The sequence below is a fragment of the Neopelma chrysocephalum genome, unplaced genomic scaffold (genome assembly GCF_003984885.1).
Source record: "Neopelma chrysocephalum unplaced genomic scaffold, ASM398488v2 Primary Assembly neopelma1_96545, whole genome shotgun sequence".
NCBI classification, from domain to species: Eukaryota; Metazoa; Chordata; class Aves; order Passeriformes; family Pipridae; genus Neopelma; species Neopelma chrysocephalum.
In genome coordinates, this window is record NW_020925190.1 from 161988 (window position 1) to 180440 (window position 18453).

Sequence of the window (18453 nt, forward strand, 5' to 3'; positions counted from 1 at the left end):
TGAATTGAGTTCATTTTGCCTTGCTGGTTAACTTTTAAACCAGCACACTGTGTGGAAGGAGGTGCTTGATGTGGTTTTAAAAGATTCAAACCCTTTTGGGTGTCTCTGGTGTATGACCCAACATGACGTACAAGTGTCAGTTATGTGGTTATGAAATGATGAGACTGTATGAATATGCTTTAGCAAGATCATTGCTCTTTATGCAGTTCCTCCCGCATTTTAAGAATTGTCCATCCAAAGTGAAGCAGTGGGATGTTGTGGTCTTCCTGTTGAACCATTATTTTCTGGTTTAGTTGTCCTGAATCATCATGGTTGCTGTGTTTCTTCTGTAGTTGAGACAAGACTACCCTGCTGGTCTTCCTTTACTTTTCTGAGTGTTTGAGGCTGTTAAATGTAGGTGGTTTGGGCTTGCCTTTGGGTACCCTTCCTGGCTCCCAAAAAAATGAAAGAACTGAATGATGTGGATGTGTCTGCTTGCAAACCAAAACAAAGCTGGCTCATCTAGTTCTGGCTTTTATCACGTGAAGGTAAGTTTGAGAAATACATAAGAACTTAAAAATACAGCCCAGGTCTGGAAATCTTGATGTCCAAGAAGTGAATTTAAAGTATCCATAGCATTACAGTCTTGCACTAGGTGTCAGCAGCCTTCTGGAGGAGCATCCCAGTAACCTCTGAAGGCTCCAGGAGCAATCACTTACTCAGTTTGGTCTTTTACCTGTCTCTGGAGACACTCAAGAGCCACAGGTCATCCTTCAGTGCAGAAGTGGTGTCTATTACAGAACACTCAGTGATGTGGGGCGGGGCTAGGAATTGCTGTTCTCCCACCAGGACTTCACGGTTGGGTTTGGATCCCTGTTCCCTCTCCCCTCTTTCCAGAGTGTGCTGCACATTGAGAGGGGTGAGTCACCTCTTTTATTATGTTTTGAATACTGTCCTCCCAAATGTAGTTTTATTTTCTGCGGGGAAAGGAAAGCATTTATGCTGTCATGGTTCCTTATTTTTATCAGAGCTCTTGCTAACAACTTCCAGCTGAGGGAGTTCTTGGTATTTTTAGCCTGAGATATTTTGCTATTTGAGCCTCTTTACATGTTTTCCCCTGATATACATTAACTGGAGTGGGGGGATGGTTCTTGTCAGTTAATGTATTCACGAGCATGCTTGTCAAATTTCCCACACTTACTCCCAGGAATCTGAACACTTCTGGAATTGGGGGGAAGTTTGAGTCCTGGTCTGAGGTGTTTGATTCAGCTTCGTTACTCCATTCCCTGACTGATACTGTTCTCACTGAATTTCCTTTTCTATTTTAAGAGGGGTTTGAATTAAAAAGTATATGTAATTTATATTCTATTTAAAAACACAAAGAAGTAAATAAACTGAAATGCAGAGAATCATAAAATGGGATATTGCATTACAAAATATTATTTCTTTAAAATGTCTTTGTTCTTTTTTTTTCCAAGCAGCAGAATCTCCTGTCTTATTACTAATCTTACTGTTTTGTGGGTTGTCTGGCTTACAGTCTGATGAATTTCTTCGGTATTGCGAATACTTGATGGCGCATCTTGTGTACACAGCATTTTCAAGTTTCTAAATAACCTTACCCTTCCATGAAAGCCACATGAACATTACTTTGAAAGAGCATACTAAAAATCATTCTTTTTGACCTTCTGCCTTCAAGAACCATTTCAACCTGTTTAGGCATAATTTCGCAGATCTCACTATCATCAGTTCTTTTCCCTTTTTCTAACAAAGTTTCAGACTAAAGATGAAAAGTTACAGTGAAATGTGGTAATTCCAGCAACTACTCCAGCATTGTCTCTGTAGGATTGGGGAAGTGGGGGGTAAGAGGGGCAGATGGTGGAAATCACGTGCAGTTTAAATTGAGAATTAAATGGCATTTGCTGTAGAGCATAAATTGTCCATACAGCCTTTTCTCTGTGTCCCCTCCAAATGTTTGTTTATATATGACAATACATCACATTGCTCTGCTCCTACCCCCTTAACTCTGCAGTGTGAGGAGGTGACTGTGCCATCTCTGTGCAGAGTCTTTGAGTGATCTGGTTTCCAGCCTGGGCTGTGGCAGAAGTTGGAGCCTCTCGAAGGCTGCCAGCAACCACCAGGATGGATCCTATTAATTGGAACCAGCTGGATACAAGTATGTGTTGGCAGGTCTGCAGCAGCTCTTCACCACCCAACTGTAAATGTATATGTACATGTCAGGCTCTGCCTCATGATGAGTGATGCTGCTGAGAAGCTGTGGAGCAACATTACCAACTCAAGAATGCTGTCTGGTCTGTGTTAGGGCTTCTCAGTGGGACTGAAGGATTAACTAAATACTAATCTTAAGCTTCTTAACACTTAGTGAGAAGTCAAAATTTCATTACTTTTAATTGTTTTGTAACAGGCTAATATAATTACACTGTTGGCATCTTGGATGGGATTTTCTTTACCTTTTTTTCTTTACAAATCCAGCCCTAATAAAGTTTTTTTATTTCACCAACTGAATTTCCTGTAGAACTTGTTTTAAAGTGCTGTGTGAGTTGCAGGGATCCTAAATAAACTGAGCAGCTGACTCATTATTTTTGCTATTCGTACAACTAATTTTTCCAGTGATCCTTGAACATGGAAAGTTCAGTAAAATCCTTGGAGGAAAGGGAGATGTTGCAGAGAAGCTGCACTGAGTGACTTTAACTCAGTGTACAGAAAGTTTTCTAGTCTTGTTGCAAGCTTATCTCTTAAATCTCTTTATTCTAATAATGACCAAGCCCAACTCTTGCTTTGCTGATGAGATATGACAAGATCACCATCCATATGATTTCATTTGTTGTATTCATGGCAGTCCTAGGGAGGGAAATAACTGGAGCAGGAAAGAAGCTTTGGTCTCCTACAGAGCTGTAGAGCAACTTGGGCACTCTGAAACAGCAGATATTTTAAACAGATAAAATGTGTTTATGTAAAATGCACAATTACATGGGAGCATCAGCCTGACGCTTCAGCCCAGGTAGAATAAAGGGGATACAATAGCCCTCCCAGGTACCAGGTGGAGCAGCTGAGCTGGAATTTAGGGAACTGTGAGTGCTTTGTCAAACCAGTTACCAAGCAACTTCTGATAATCTTCGTCTCCAGGTTACTGGGTTTGAAATTTAGTCCTGATATTGTAAAGTTTGCACTTGCCCATTGTTCACCTTGGACCAAGTGCAAAAAGCACCTCAGGGGGCTGATCTTCCCCTTCTTACCTGAAAGGTCACAGAATGCACGTGAAAGGGAAAACTATCAGCCTGAAGAGCTCCCAGTTGTCTCTGAAAAGTTGTTTTTAGAATTAGTACACAAATACTTGAAATAAAAGCATTTGGGGAACATGTTCCCAGTTTAGGGTATCATGTACCAAATGCTTAAGTTTGAGATTGAAGTCACAATCAGTAATTTGTGGATTCAATTACACGATTTTTTTAATTTGTTTGGTTTTTTTGTTTTGTTTTGTTCGTTTGTTTAATTTTTGTGTGTTTGTTAACTTGATTTGAGGATGGTGATGCCACCTGTGCATGTCATCTATGCCATGTTCAAATCCACGCAAGTTTTATAGCCCATCTATGCGTGTGATGCATTGTGGTTGAACAGTGCAGGTATATCAAACCTGAAACAGAGATTAGTAACTTTCTGAAACAAAAAATCACATAGTTTGTGAGCATTTGTTGTGGGAACAGATGATACATCTTGAAATGATGATACATCTTGAAATGAGAAGTGATAGTATTCTTGCATTTTTTCTACTGTTTTAATATAAGTTCTTTCAGGGGCTTTTGAGTGAAAAAACAGGAAAGTGCGTTCTGATCTGAGGTGAATGATGAAAAATTTCAGCCTCTAGATAACCTTTACTCTTGCATTCCTTGTAATTATTTCAGTAATGTTGTCTGAGGCTGAATATGAAAAAGAAATCGTTACTCCTTGTTTTTTCCTTTCAAAGAAAAAATACAATATTTCAGTGGTTTAATGAAATTGTCACTGTAAAAGCGTGATCAAACTCACAGAAGAGCAACAAATGTTGCCTTTTTGAATCTGATGTGAGGTTTTCACAAGCAAGCAATGGCTTATTTTTCTAAATATCAATAGGTAAAATTACTAAAATAGTCAGGGGTACTGAGAAAAGTTCTCTCTGATTTAATAAGTGGCCCTCCCAGTGAAATGAAGCAGTGGCAATGACTTTTTTTTTGCATGCTTACATTTTCAAGTGTTGTACTGGAAGTTAAACAAATGAAATGTAAGTCTTGGCTTCCTGAGAAATATTTGAGCCCAGTGCTGATGTTCCCAGCAGGTCTGGAAGGGAGATGAGGCAGGATCTTCCCTCTGAGCTCCCCTTCTTTAGGATCCTAAGTCTTCATGATTTACTTTCCATGGAGCTGCAGTGGTCCCTCCTGCCTCTGGGTGAGCAGCATTCAGCAGTTAGCTAGTGTGGAACAAAATACCCCTTCAAAAAATACAGCAAAAGAAACATGGGATCCTGGTGATAACAGCCAGGATTTATCTTCTGTGCATCCCCAGTGCTGTCTGTGTGTGGAGAGGCGTTGTGTGGTGTGGGCTTTGGGAGGAGATACTGTTTTTCCCTTTGTTGGCCCTAACGGATCTGATTGGTAAGAAGTTTGGCATTTTTTTTATGGTTGTCAGGAGGTCTTGGTAAAGTCCTGACAGAAGGTAAGCACTGTGACTTTGTTCGCCATCAATCCCAGAACTCTCACAGGGCTTAAATTCAGTCTAATGGTTGATGCCCTTAACAAGCTACTTTGGAAAAAAATATTTTATTAAAAATTTTCTTTCTGTTCCATGTCTGTTGCACCTGCAGGGAGGGTTAGGGAAATTGCAGGATTTCCACTAGAAATACATTATAAAGGTAGGCTGTGTGGAGCGCAGACTTCTTTTACTTCCACTGTAGCAAGACTTTGTATCTCCAGCTACTCCCTTTCCCCCTCATGCTACTCCCCGTTTTCCACATTTCTGGGGATGAGGAGAGACCACACAATCTGACAGAAAGCACTGTAGAGATTAACGTGTTTCCAGGTGCCTCTCCCCATCTGTTGCAGTTTCGTGCCTGATGCAGTTAGAGGTTTACCTGCCCCCTGTTGTCCTTCATATGCTTTTCAAGGGCATTTCCTTTCAGGGTTTTTCTTTACTGTGATTATCACAGTAAGGCTTGTGCTCTCCTGGAGAGAGGGAGCAATGAGGAACCACTGAGTAGCCACCTTCTGAAAAGCAAGGGCGTTATTCAGGTCAGAAGCACTGCAAAGGGAACATTTTTGTAAGGGAACAATATTGAGGAATAAGGAGCAGTTTTTAACTGTGCTGGTCTTGCCAGGATTGTCTTGTTTCCCACTGAATTTTACAGATCTTTATCTTAGGCTTGCTTTTCATTTGTTATTCCCATTTTTTCCCCCCACATATGATTGTTGTTTTATAGAACACCTTCAAAGCTGATCTTCAAAGGATTAGATACCTGCATAAGAGTCCTGAAGGGATTGTATTCATCACTCTGAAGGGTGCTTAAGACCTTTTTAGTGACTCCAAATTCCAGGTGGACTTGGCTTGTTGACTGAGCAGTAGAAAGGTTACATCGCCTGTACAGACATGGTCATCTGTGAAAATACTCTTCTGTGTTTTCCTCACTGGACAGAGACTAGAAGATGCTGGTGGTGTTGGAAGTTCCTTGCACCCCAGTGTTGTTTCTTGTTAACCACTGTGTTCACTCTGCACATTCCTATCTGGTACCTCCATCCATCCAGCTTGGACTGTCTTGGACCGGGGATCTTGAATGCCACCTAATGTGTGTCATCCTGGGGTTGTTTCCTCAGGAAGTGTAATTCCTAATGTTTTCTCTTACCTGGATGTACATGGTTATTGCCTCCTATGTTTGCTTTTTTTCCTTTTTCCTGACATATCTTACAAAGCAGCGATTAGTCTGTCTTCATTTCATGAACTTCTTTTCTCTTTTATTCAAATTACATAGTTGTTCCTTTGTCAACTTTCCTGTGAGCTTTCTAGGGCAAGAACTTGTTCAGTGTGTTTTTCTGTTCATGCTTTCGTGTTGAGATGCCACATAGAAGGCATAATTTAGGTGTGAAAAGGACATTTTATTATTAAGAACGGACATTTTTTCACATGTACAGAGAGCAGCCTTGACTGTGATTTATATTTCTCATTGACTTAAAATAGACGAGTAGTTTTGAACTGCATGAGTTAATTCTACACTATGAGCCTTTGGTTTTTTGTGTATTTTATGTTTCCCGGTGCAGTGTGTCTTTCCTGAATGGATCTAGACTGCTGAGAACAAGGAGTTAGAGGCTGTGCTGTGTTACTCTTGGTTGGGAACTTTTTGCATATGGTCTTACTTGCAATTGGTGTTTGTTCTCCTGAACATGCTTTCAGAGATGAACAGCACAGGTGATATTGCACCACTGATATTTGGGGCTGATGCTCCTTGTGTTGTTCTGAAAAGATCTGTTCCATAAGGATAATTCTGATTTTAATCAGAAAAATGTTTAAGCAGTGTTACAAAGCTGTGGTTGATTACTCACTGAGTTGGAGAAAAATTCCAGGGAAAGGATGTGCAAACAGCAGACTTGAAAACTTGTGGAAGTGTTGTTCCTTGTGTCTTGCTATTAAGGAACTTTGCTTGTGTGTTGCTGAAAGGATGTGCTTTAAATTTAATGGAGCTCTTATGTGAGAGGAATTAACATATGTAGAAAAAGCCAGAAGGAGTCACAAAACACCTTATACATACTGAAACTATTAACTGATTTTCATACTAAAAATATAAAGAGCACCAGCCACTCTGAAAGAGAAGATTGACACTCAGTTAACACTCAATATTATTTCCGAAGTCTAAAACCTGGAGCAGCAAAGTACACAGTTTTCCTAAAATTTTCACTCCCATTTGGGCAAGCAGGGCACTATAGGCAATGTTGGCTGAGGTATCTTGTTAAAAAAGTTACTCGTTAAGACACTCCAAGGTGAAAAGCTAAACTTATCCAACGGTTGCATGACAGAAGTATAAAAGACTTCTGTTGCACCTAAACATGACTTTTAGTTTTGCTAACTGTGGCATTGTAACCACAGTTATTTTAGAAAATCCATTGCATAATACTGAATTCTGATGTAAATGGTAGATTATGCTATTTGATTATGTTTTTATATCACAAAATGTATCTCTGTTAGGCTCTTTTTAAGTAGGGTTTGCTTCTTAATGCAGCAGTTAAAATAGTGCAGACACCTTTGTTGTGGGAGCAAAGACCAGTCCGGTCATGCTTTATGGTGAGGGTACATTTATAAATTGTTTATAGAGGGGCAATACATAATTAATGTCTGTTATTAAATAGGTTACAGACGTGAAGAATGTGTGTTGTATATGGCAGCAAGCACACAGTAGAAGGTGTTAAAGACAGTGTTTTGTCTAACTGCTACCCTAAAATCCATAACAAATGATTTGGGTTTTATATATTTTTATATATTTTTGTTAAAATATATATTAAACATTTGATTTACTCGATGCAGATTTATAAATACTTTATATTTACTACTAAATATAATTCCAGCACTTGACTCCAGCCCTCGAATAAAACCCTGCTGAGGAGGGAATGGAGCAGGGTTGGCTTTTTGAGGTGAAAGTGAAATCCAGAGCTGTGAATGCCTGATGCTGTCTTCTTGTAATATACTAATAAAAGGATATTTTTAAAAACTAATTAATATGTTTTCTAAATAGACATAGGGCCAGGTTGAGCATCAGTAATTTGGAAGATAAAGCATGGTATTATAACTTGAGTACAAGATTTAGTTTCAAGTCTCACTTTGAGTCATGTTGAGGGTAAGAAGTGGTGTTCCTGTGTTTAAACAGGCAGTTGAACATTTTGTTTATCTTTGGTTTTAATGCAACCATCTGCTGATGCAAATAAAAATTTTGCATTTAATGCAAATTTGTGTATATGTATATGTGTACAATTTCTTGTGAGATCTGTTTCTAATTTTCCCTTTTCTTTCAAAGACGGAAACTTTTGCAGATACATTCCACATAACACTGACTTAATATGACAGAGATATCATAAATAGTTTTTTTCTAGTCATTGGTCTTTGTGGTGCCCCTTCCCAAACATCTTTTCTTTAATGGTAGCTGGTTGATTTTGTTCATTTCAGGTACAGTCTGTTTTTTTCTCTGTTTCGGTCTGTCTCAGCGAAGTGTGAGGCAAGTCTGAAGGATATTCAGCACTTAGCTGAGAACTGAAGTTTTTGTGGGTTTTTTACTCCGTTCGCTATCAAGGGAACAGTTCATACAGAAACATGAGAGTTTCTTAATAAATCACAAGGGTTGCCTTTCTTTTCACTTTATTGCTATTCCTTGCAAGGTTAGTGCCTTTTTCTTTCCTCATAGTTTTTGCAGTTTTTCAGAAACTTGTATCAACACTTTTTTTGAAAAAGTGTATACATGCTGCAAGAGAGTAAAGTTTGAGTCATAATCTTAATTTCTCATTATAAAAGTTTTATATAACATAGTTTCATAATAATTTGAACATTATGCCTTGTAAAACTTAAATAGTTGTGTCTGAAAAGCACTATCTTCTGCCTTTCTGTATATAAAACATGAAACAGGGAAATCATTAATTGATTAATTTATATAAACTGGTAAAAAATATGTAGGTTGGTAGAAACAATAAAAGAATGTCACTAGGGTTTTTTTCCATCATCTGGTACTGGGAGTGACTTGTGCAGTTTCTTTGGTGGAGTCTTGCAGTGTCCTCCTCCTCTCTTTCCCACCCATTGTAATTTCATTACAGTGTGTGGAGATAATGCTGGTAATAATAATATAATAATATAATAATATAATAATGGCCAGTCTTCGCGAACGAAGATTTGGGGAAAGGTCTTTTTTTTACCTTTCCAGCCTGCGCAATGGATTTTTTAGGTGAGACACAGCCTGCGCTGAACTGAGCCCACCCTTTAATCCTAAGGTTCATCTGCCGGGGCCAAGCAAGCTTGGACAATGGCAGTGAGGTCCTCAGGACGTAGGTTTGTTTAGAGTGACCTTCTCATAGATGGATGGCCTCACAAGGCTAACAGGCTCCATCTGCCCGGGGGACTGGCTGGATTCGAACCTGGGTCGCAGAGGTGAGAGTCCTGCATGCTAACCACTAGGCCACCAGGGGTCCCCGAGATAATGCTGGTAGACTGTAGAAAAAGCAGCAATTAAAACTAGTATTTTTCCCTTGCTTCTACAGGTAAATCTTGCTTGGGATAAGGATCAGCAAGGGCAGGTCCCCTGCTCTCTGCTATTTGTAATTCCCGTATGCTGAGCAGACTCCAGCTTCTTACACTGGAATCTGCTTCTAAAAGTTTCCAGAGTAATTCAAGATTAGTTTCTCTTTGCCTGATGAGAAACAGGAAAAATGAAAAAAGGATGATGAAGGTAATAAATGAAGAATTATCTATTGAAATGTCAAGGAAGACCAGGTTGGACGGAGCCTGGAGCAACCTGGGATAGTGGAAGGTGTCCCTGCCCATGGAACAAGATGAGTTTTAAGGTCCCTTCCCACCCAAACCAGTCTGGGATTCTGAGATTCTTTGTGTGTAATTTTGTCGCTTAAGATCCAGATCTCTTTAGCACCATATAAGTATCTCAAGATGAAAACAGCGTCTTAAATACAAATATGTGCTGAATCTTAATATTCTATTCATATTTAACTGAGAAATGGAAAATGCATGGAATTTTTTAAGTTTCTTTTAATCAACTTTTCTGTATTCTCAAGCAATTTGGTCAGAATTCTTCAAAATGTCACTAAGAAGAAATGAGAAAAGCTTCCTAGGCAAGAGTTTGAATATGAGCAATAAGAAAGTAGTGTTTATATTTAATAAAACATTTTGGAGTACATTTTGAAGCTTTTTTTTTTTTGGGCGCTATTATTACAGAGGATTTTCATGTAAAATTCTTTATCAGTCATCATTTATTGGAAAATGTTTTCTGAAATTCCCTAGCAAAACTACCTCCACACTTTCTTTTTCCCCCTTCTTTTCCCCCCTTCTCCTCTTCATTTATTTATTTTTACTTTTACTCTTTAGTACCAGCTCCTGGCATCTTAAAACTTGTCCATGTCCTGTTGAAGTCTCCCATTTGGCTGTTTATTGTCCTGCTGCAGCAATTGAATCTTGACAATGTGACACTGACTTATATCCTGTATTTCCTGACTTGCCTGCTTATGAAGTCATCCATGAAGTTAACTCAAAAACTAGTTCCAGGATAGATTATAGTATTCTAGTAATACATACTTTAAAACCTTGTAAAATAGAAAATTGTCTCTTTTCCAGTGTAAACCAGTTGGAAGACAGCCTTTTCTGAATTGAAGATATACTGTATAGGAATGCATTTATAATTGCTAAGAGCAGAAGAGCCAGTCTGAGTTATGTCTTGCACATGGTAGAACTGCAGTCTTTTGAATGCTCAGGTCCTTGAAATTTGATTTAGAAATAAGTGCTTAGCCAGAGATTGTGTGAGAAGTGGTTTTTCCTATTTCCCCTGTTTCAATTACAAGCACATACACATTTGGTTCTTCTTCCAAACATCAGCTTCAGTACAGAATCAAATTCTTTCCATCCCTTTTGTCCAGTACCTGGTTTCTGTGTTTCAAACGCTATCCAGTGCAAGCAGTTTGGAGAGTTAGCATTCAGATTTTCTAGAATGACAGTCAAACATTTGGCAGTATAGCTTCAGTACTGCAAGATTTTATTGTTGCTAGAGGGGTTTTATTTATTTATTTATTTATATTTTTTAATGTGTAGGTCAGCTCTTTGTTAGCCAGATTTTAGACATCTTCACTTTGTTGCTGAAATTCTTTCTGCTTGGAAAGTATCCTCGCTATAAAAATGTGGTGGGAGGATATGGAAACCAGTATGGGGGTTTTTTTAATGACCTGCATTTCAAAAGGAAGACATTTCTTGTAAATTACAGTTTAGAGTCCAAGCAAATTAGCTGTAAAGTTGTAAAATATGTATATTTGGGTAGTAGACCATCACCTGGGCAGTGTGAGAGAGGAGTGAAGCCTCATCAAACTTGTAATGCAGGAACTGTAGCTAGACGCTGGTGCTCCAGCTAATGTGGAGTGGAAATGTGGACTGAACTGGGGGTCTGGGCTGGTCCACCTTGGCTGTGGACCAGTTTGGGGGAGCAGCAAGAGATTCCTCCAGCACCTCTCTGTCAGCCAGGAGTGGGCATGAACAGCAGTTATCTGAGGAGGAACAGAGTGCATCAAGTTCTGTACCATCAGTTCAGGTGTGCTGAGGATTTCCATAGGTTTAATTACCTATTTATCTATGCTTATAAAGACCTCCTTTTCTGAGGGGTGGTTGCTGTTGTTTTGGTTTTTTTTAAGAGAAATTCCTTGAGTTCTCGCATCTCAGTCCCAGTGTAGGGCCCCTTTTGGAAGGGAAACTTTATGGCTCAAGCAGATGCTTGGTTGTCATCTACTGGACCCAAATACTTATTTGGGGCTAATACTGTTGTGTGCCTTTACTTTCTTCATTGTTGTTGCAATTTTTTCTTGGATCTCTGAGGAATCTTTGATGCAAACCAGAGTAACCTCTTATTGTTTTCTGTCTGTCTTCCACTGATATTTGCCATGAGTTTTTTAATATAGCCTGAAGCACTTGATGTTTGTCTTGCATTTCTTTTCTTCAGGTTATCTGTTTTTCTGAAAAAACTCTTTCTACCAATTCCCTGAATTTCTTTGACTTCTGAGGTCTGTTAGATTTACTCTGATCCTTTCAGGACTTGCTCTCTCCAGAATAAAATATTATTGGTTCGTAATAAGTCGTACAAATTACTTTCCACCATTACTTTTTGGGTAGATTCTCAGGGAAATTCATCTTCTGTTTCATCATCCCATATGAGTCCCATAAAATTCATTAGATGACTCGTTACTGCTTGTCTCTTCACAGTGTCCTAGCAAGGTATAAGCAAGGAGTTTGTGCTTAAGAGAGAACACAGAACTGGAGCACGCAGTGAGTGGGGAGTGATGATACAGTCTTTATTTGACTTTTTATCTGCAACTGGGTTGTCACCTGCTCCAGGTGAGCCTGCCTTGGCAGGGGGTTGGACTGGATCACTTCCAGAGGTCCCAAACCATTTTGTGATTCTGTGAACAAGATATTCAACCTGTACTTCCTACAAAAACAGGAGCTGTTTTTGCTATTGGCAAAAACGTGGGTCCCTCTAGGAGCCATATGCTCAGAAACACTGATTTATTTGTATGAATGAAAATCAAATTACGTGGTGCTTGCTTTGTGAGGCTGATGGGCACTGCATGACCAGTCAGTGCTGGTCTGGGTCTAAGTCACCCTTGGGGATCTGAGTGTATTATATTCATGCTTCCTCCTCTTTCTCAGCCTTTTCCAGGTGCTGCTGTAGTTTTTTCTACTCCAAGCAGGCAGCTGCTTTAGGAACAGCTGTAGTGTGTAAGATGTCATATACTACTTGTATTAAACATCATGTAAAAACCCATTGCTATCCTGTTGAATGCAGCAGGGAGGACCAGAGTTACCACCTTTGTTATCAGGAAGAGGTGGAATCTCATGTATTTTTATAAAAGTCTCTGCTTACACTTTAAAATATATTTTATCAAGTAACTAATTTTTTAGCTACCATTTTGGAATATATGTGCCAAACATAGATGTGAAAAGGACGAAGTTGTTTGTTTGAAATCTTGGAGGTCATCAGGAAGATCTACCTTTTGATGAAGTATTTGGAAATGGGTGGAAATTATCCCATTCCAGATGGAGTCTACAGAAGAGTGTTTTGATTTTGCAGTACTTTGGATCCGTACTAATTTCTACAAGCTGAGACCTGAGACAAAAATGAATATGAAATTCAATCGGAGTCAGATGAAAGTGAAGTGCGGAACACTGTGCAGTGTGACATCTTAGCACAAACCAAGACATCCTTAGCAGATGAAAATATGTAAAACCATGCAATTAAGTGCTTATGGGAGAGACTGCAGGCACCACCACTGCACACATCTCTGATCTTTTCCAAGAGATCAATGGATACCAGATACCTGTGCAGTGTTTAGTTATTTACTGGTGCACAAGTTTAGCATGTTATTGGGAATAGTCAGAGCTTGAAGTCTGCAGGAGTTTAAGTAGCAAAAGCATGTGAAATTAGGACACAAATTTGTGAGCTACAAGTGTATGGGTGGACTGAAAAACCCTGCTGTTGTTTTTAATGCTTTTAGAGTAATAGATTGCAACTGTTTTAACACTTGAAGCAATAAATAGAATCAAGGGGAGGGCAACCAGACTTTAAGAGGCATTGTCTCGGGGCGTCTTGCAAGGAATCAAGTGGAAGAGAGACTGGAGGTGAGTCTACCTGCCCAGAGTTGTGGTAGGTGAAGGCTCTTCCTGTCTTTAAACTGGGATAAACAAGGAGAAAGGATCACCTTACTTGAGAAGCACCATCAGCCTAATGCAAGGCACCAAGGCCACTGTTCATTGTAGCACTGAGTGTAACCCCCCCATATTTTGAGGCATGCAAGAATGTTTTCTGCTGTCTACAGAGAGAGGTAGAAAGAAATGGATGTGAGTCATGTTGAATCCATTCACTTTTTTTCTGGCTGTGTTTGCAGGGCTGTGCAGGAGCTCTCAGAGCAGTCAGTGCACATTCCCAAACAAACATGGAGTAACTCCTCCAGGACTTACTGTTTCCTCAACCAGTGTTTGGGTTTCATTTCATACCCAGGTGTTTCCAAGAAAACCAGTCACATTGCTGAAGGGATACAGAGGACTAACATTAACATAGATCATGTTTTGAGCTGTAAAAAAAAAAGCAACAGACTGGCATGATTAGAAGCTCTTGGAAAGGGCAGCCTGCTGGACTCAGGGTAAAAAACCAAAAATATCAATGGCATGTAGGTGAAACGATGTGCCTGGGAGAGCTGGTGTGCTGGGGTATGTGTGAGGTGAATCACTGCAGTGTCAAGGCCATTAATGAAAAAAATATATTAAAAATACAGGGGAAATTATGTTAGCATATTAATATGCTAAATAAGAGGAGAGAGAGAGAGCAGGGAAAATTACTGTCAGTATGATCAAGTAGGCCAGAAAGAGTGGTTTGGCATACATGTTTGGTTAAAAAAACCACAACTTTCTTAAAATATTGTTTACCATTGTTAATTGAAATTCAGTAAAACCAGCTCATCATAGAGAGCTTCAGAGCAGGTTTTAAAATACTGGATTGACAGATTCAAGAAAATTTGTTCAAGAAACTCCCAATTTAAGGTATGGATTCAGTGCTACATTCTCTTATTTCAGATAGAGAGGTTTGTATTTTGGTTATGAAATGAGTGAGATTCTAAGGAGCCTCTGGATTTGAAATGGAGTCTATATCCCTTTTTGCAAATAACAAAATAGCTCCTTCTCTTCATAGGTCAGAGTAGTGGTTTTGGAATACTTGAAGTCTTCTGAAACATGGAGAGGAATTTAAGATTTTCTATGGAGTTATTTTTCATTGTTGTTCACTCAAAATTTTATATGGATATTGATTTGCTAGTTTTTTAATTACTGTTAAAAAACCACACACCATATGCAGAACTCTCCATACATGAATAGTTTTAAAAAAAATTAAGTCTTACCTATCTAAAAATGTTAAATATATCATGCTGATGCTCAGATCTAGAACATTCTCATTATAGGTACTTTATCTTTTTTACAGCCAGCATCAGATATTAACAGCAAAATGTCTGTTGATGACAGAGGAGGTGCTAGCATCTTAGGGGCATTTCTGTGATGTGTAATCTTAGTCTTTTGGATTGGAATTGGGTGAGTTAACCATGTTTTCATCAATGGAAATACTGCTGCAAGGCTTCAGTTGTAAGCTCTCACTAAGCTAATTGCATCTTCCCACCTTAACATGTAAGAATGTCATTCCCACAGCACAGCAAAAGGGATTACTGTTTATTTCCGGGTAATATTCTGATAACTGGTTGACTTGAACCACTTAGATGGTTCATTTCTTTGGAATTCAGTAGGTACTGAATTACAGTAGGATGTAAGAATGCCTTGTTGTGTTGTGGTGGGGGGAAAACAGTTTTTCCCCTGAAGCTATAAAATGGTAAACCCCCAGGGGGTGGTGACCCTTGAGGTTTGAACCAATGAGCACTCCTCCAAAATATAAACATATCACTCAGACCGGAAAAGAAAGGGGTTGTAGTTGCTGTAGTTGAAGAAGAGTAGCCATGTTGTAGAGCCATGAGGAGCAGGGGCAGGAGCCCCTTGGGGGCTCTGGCCACCCCCCCCCAGCCCTCAGCTGGGAGGCTATAGGGACTTGGAACAGTGTTAAAACTGGGCTGAGTATCTGTAGCTAAGAAGCTGAAAGTTTCTCCACTGTAAACAGCAGCAAATGGAGTAGCGGCAGATCAGCACTGACCAAGGAGAAGTGGCAGAGAGCCAAGGAGATAAGAAGAAGCATCAGAGCATTGCAGCCAAGGAAAGAAGATACAGAGATCTCTAACGGAGAGAGGCAGAGCGGGACTAAGCTCTACAGAGAGAGAGAGTTTGGGTAAGAACTGAACCAAAACCCCAAACTCCTTTGAGATCCCTCCTAAAATGGAGGGGGTGGACTCCTACTGAATGGAAGTCCTAAAGTGCAGCAGCACTGCTGAAAGAGGAGCTAAGAAGCTCAGGTGTCCTGGAAAGCTGGACCAGGACGGCTGATGGAATGTGTGTGGGGGGGTGACCTTGGGCCCCCTCTCGCTGCAGCTACAAGGAAGCTAGCAGCCTGAGATCAGAGCCAGAAGCTCTGCAAAGGGGGCTTGAATCCCCCGAAGATATGGACCGTTACGAAGGCTTCTGCACTTCGTTGATATGACCGTGGTGAAGCGACCTTTGTCTGGGTGAACACAGCCCATGGAAGAGGAAGACCCTTGCTTGGAGACGAAGGGCCGAGGGGCTTGGAGACCCCCTCGTGTGTACTGGTAGAGATCCAGCTACAGTTGCTGCATGGAAGAGAGAAGGAGAAACTGCTGCCCTAGAGACACTGCTGCTCTGAGAGTAGAAAGGATCTCTTCCTTCTTCCCTCCTGGACTTTTATTTGGAGGAAGAAGAGATTTGATCCATTGTAAATACTGTTTTGTCATGGTAGAGATAGTTAAGATTGTATATAATGTATTGTAGTATTTATTTTGTACAGTCATTGTAATATAACACTTTCCCCCCATTCTGAGTCTTGTGTGGTGTCTGGAAAACCCATCTCACACTGGGTTGAGATGTGGGAGGGGGGCTAGAACTAGGGAATTGGATTTTGGGGCTCTCAAACCATGACACCAGCTATAGCAGAAACTTCAGGCAAAGTGCACTAGGTTAGCAAAATGAGCTAGACCATAACCTTTTTTGTTTGTTAATGAAGTGAATGTTTCGTCAGGCTACAGATGAATGTGTGCTCTAATTGTCTTGGCTGGGAGCAAGGAATTCTGGCCTATGTCATGTCTTTAAAAAAATTACTTCAGCATTGTCATAAATTGATTGGAAATATTTTTTCCTCACATTAATCACGGGATGTCAACAAGTATGCAAATGTGAAAATTTAACATATGTCTGCTCGCTGCTTTTACATGGTTTCTCACACCAGTTTAATGAGTAAAAACTGTCTTCTAAAATGTCACTTCAAACCGAAGTCCTTTATTGTCAAAGACCACCTCACTGTTATATTCTGCCCAGATGTTAAATAGTTTATTCATTTGTTCATTTTACACATTTGAAATGTAGCCTGGTTTTTACCTTATTCTAGTCTGATCCTGTAGTTAAAGTTTGTGTATCTGGTATTCCTCCTTGTTACACAGTGTTGCATCTTTTGGGTTGTCTGTGCTGCCTTTCCTCAGAGCATCAGTTTGCATTGATCCTTTTTGCTGTAACACTGTTAAACATTAGTATCTTTCTTTTGATCTCTGTGGTAAATGCATTTATTTCTGATTGAAGTATAACATTGTTAACTTCTGTAAAGACTTCCTGACAGCATAATAACAGGGAGTGGACCAGAGATACAGATCTAATAAGACTCAAACAGGTTGTGTTGTGCCTTCAGTTTCACAGCTGTTCGTGGAAGGTGGTCCCAGCTTTCCTGGCACAGGAGGCAGCCAGTCCCCTTGCTGGCATGAGATTTACCACAGGTGGATCAACTTGGAAGCCTAAAACCCAGCATATTTATTGTTTTACTGAAATCTGTCATGTTTACCCCCCGCCCCAATTAAACATCGTTTCATTTCACTGCCAGTGTGTTTACCCCAAAAGGTAATAGGGCATATCAAAGAGTTGGAGATGTTACAGTTATCATAACAGTTAATTTGCACATTCCGTATGTTTAAGTCAAAGTTTTAGGTCTGTCTTTTTTGCAGTGTTAAAGTATCTTGGATTTTTGGACCAGAGATGATGGGAACAGGGTGGGGGTGTTGAGCTGGGCTGGAGCTTTTCTGTGTTTCGCAGGTAGCCTCCAGAGGCCCTGAGGTGAAAGTCACAAATCTCTCTGGGTATTGCAGTCTTGTGCTGTCAGTTTTGGGCATTGTGATGCCGTATTTGCTAAAGCTTTCAATGCATGGCAGACCTGTGGAGGTGGTGAAAACCCCTGGAATAAACTCCAGGGTTTTGTGCTGTTTTGCTTTCATTTGCGAAGCAGAAAGGATATGATCACATAAATCCTTTTATCTGGACTTCAGGCTTCATGCTTTGATAAGAAGAAAAAAGGGAGTCTCATAAGACAAAGAGGTGCTTTAAAGCATTATTGGGTATTCAGGATGTCTTGGCTGTAGCAGAAAAGCACTTCCTCTCTGCCTGTTATGTCTGTCTTAGATTTCATCTACAACCATTTATTGCTTAAGATTTGGATGACGATCGAACTGTGAAGAATCAAGTCAACTTCTAAAAGATCCTCTCTCCCCACGGTACTCACAGAGTGCAAACTACAACCAGTCATGTTTGAATATATATATATTTAAGGAAAAAAGTACGTTTTTACTTTTGAAGTTGGACAGAGAGTAATGTGTATGTGTGTATTGCATGTACAAAGTATAAACAAAAAACAAAAATAATTTTTATGGAATGCCTCTCCGAGATTTTAAAATTTCACACTTAGTAGGTCACTTCAAGAACTACTGCTCTATCAGTGCCACGATGACAGTGATCACTTCTAACATTGAAGTTTTGAACTGTAACAGGAAGACACATACTCTCCCTCTCTGCTCTGTGTAGTTAACTGCAAGTTTTCGAATATGATAACTAAGAATGTTTCAAATAAAAATAGCCTTGTATCAGTAAGTGCACGCAAGTACATTTTACTTATTAAAAGCAGTTCAGCTACTAAAGGACACTCCCTCTCCCTCTTCCTCCTCTTTTTCTTCTTCCTCTTCTTCCTCTTCCTCCTCTTCTTCTTCCCTTTCCCTTTTTCCC

At 39.7% G+C, this 18453-nt stretch overlaps 2 protein-coding genes across 9 annotated transcripts in view; one reads left to right on the forward strand and one right to left on the reverse strand.

Moving 5' to 3' along the window:
* The window catches only part of ATG10 (autophagy related 10), a 528134-nt gene that overhangs the window by 127175 nt on the left and 382506 nt on the right, over positions 1 to 18453 (reverse strand). The window lies entirely within an intron of this gene.
* SSBP2 (single stranded DNA binding protein 2) overlaps positions 1 to 18453 on the forward strand; it is a 135547-nt gene that overhangs the window by 13008 nt on the left and 104086 nt on the right. The gene's annotated exons all lie outside the window — the stretch shown is intronic.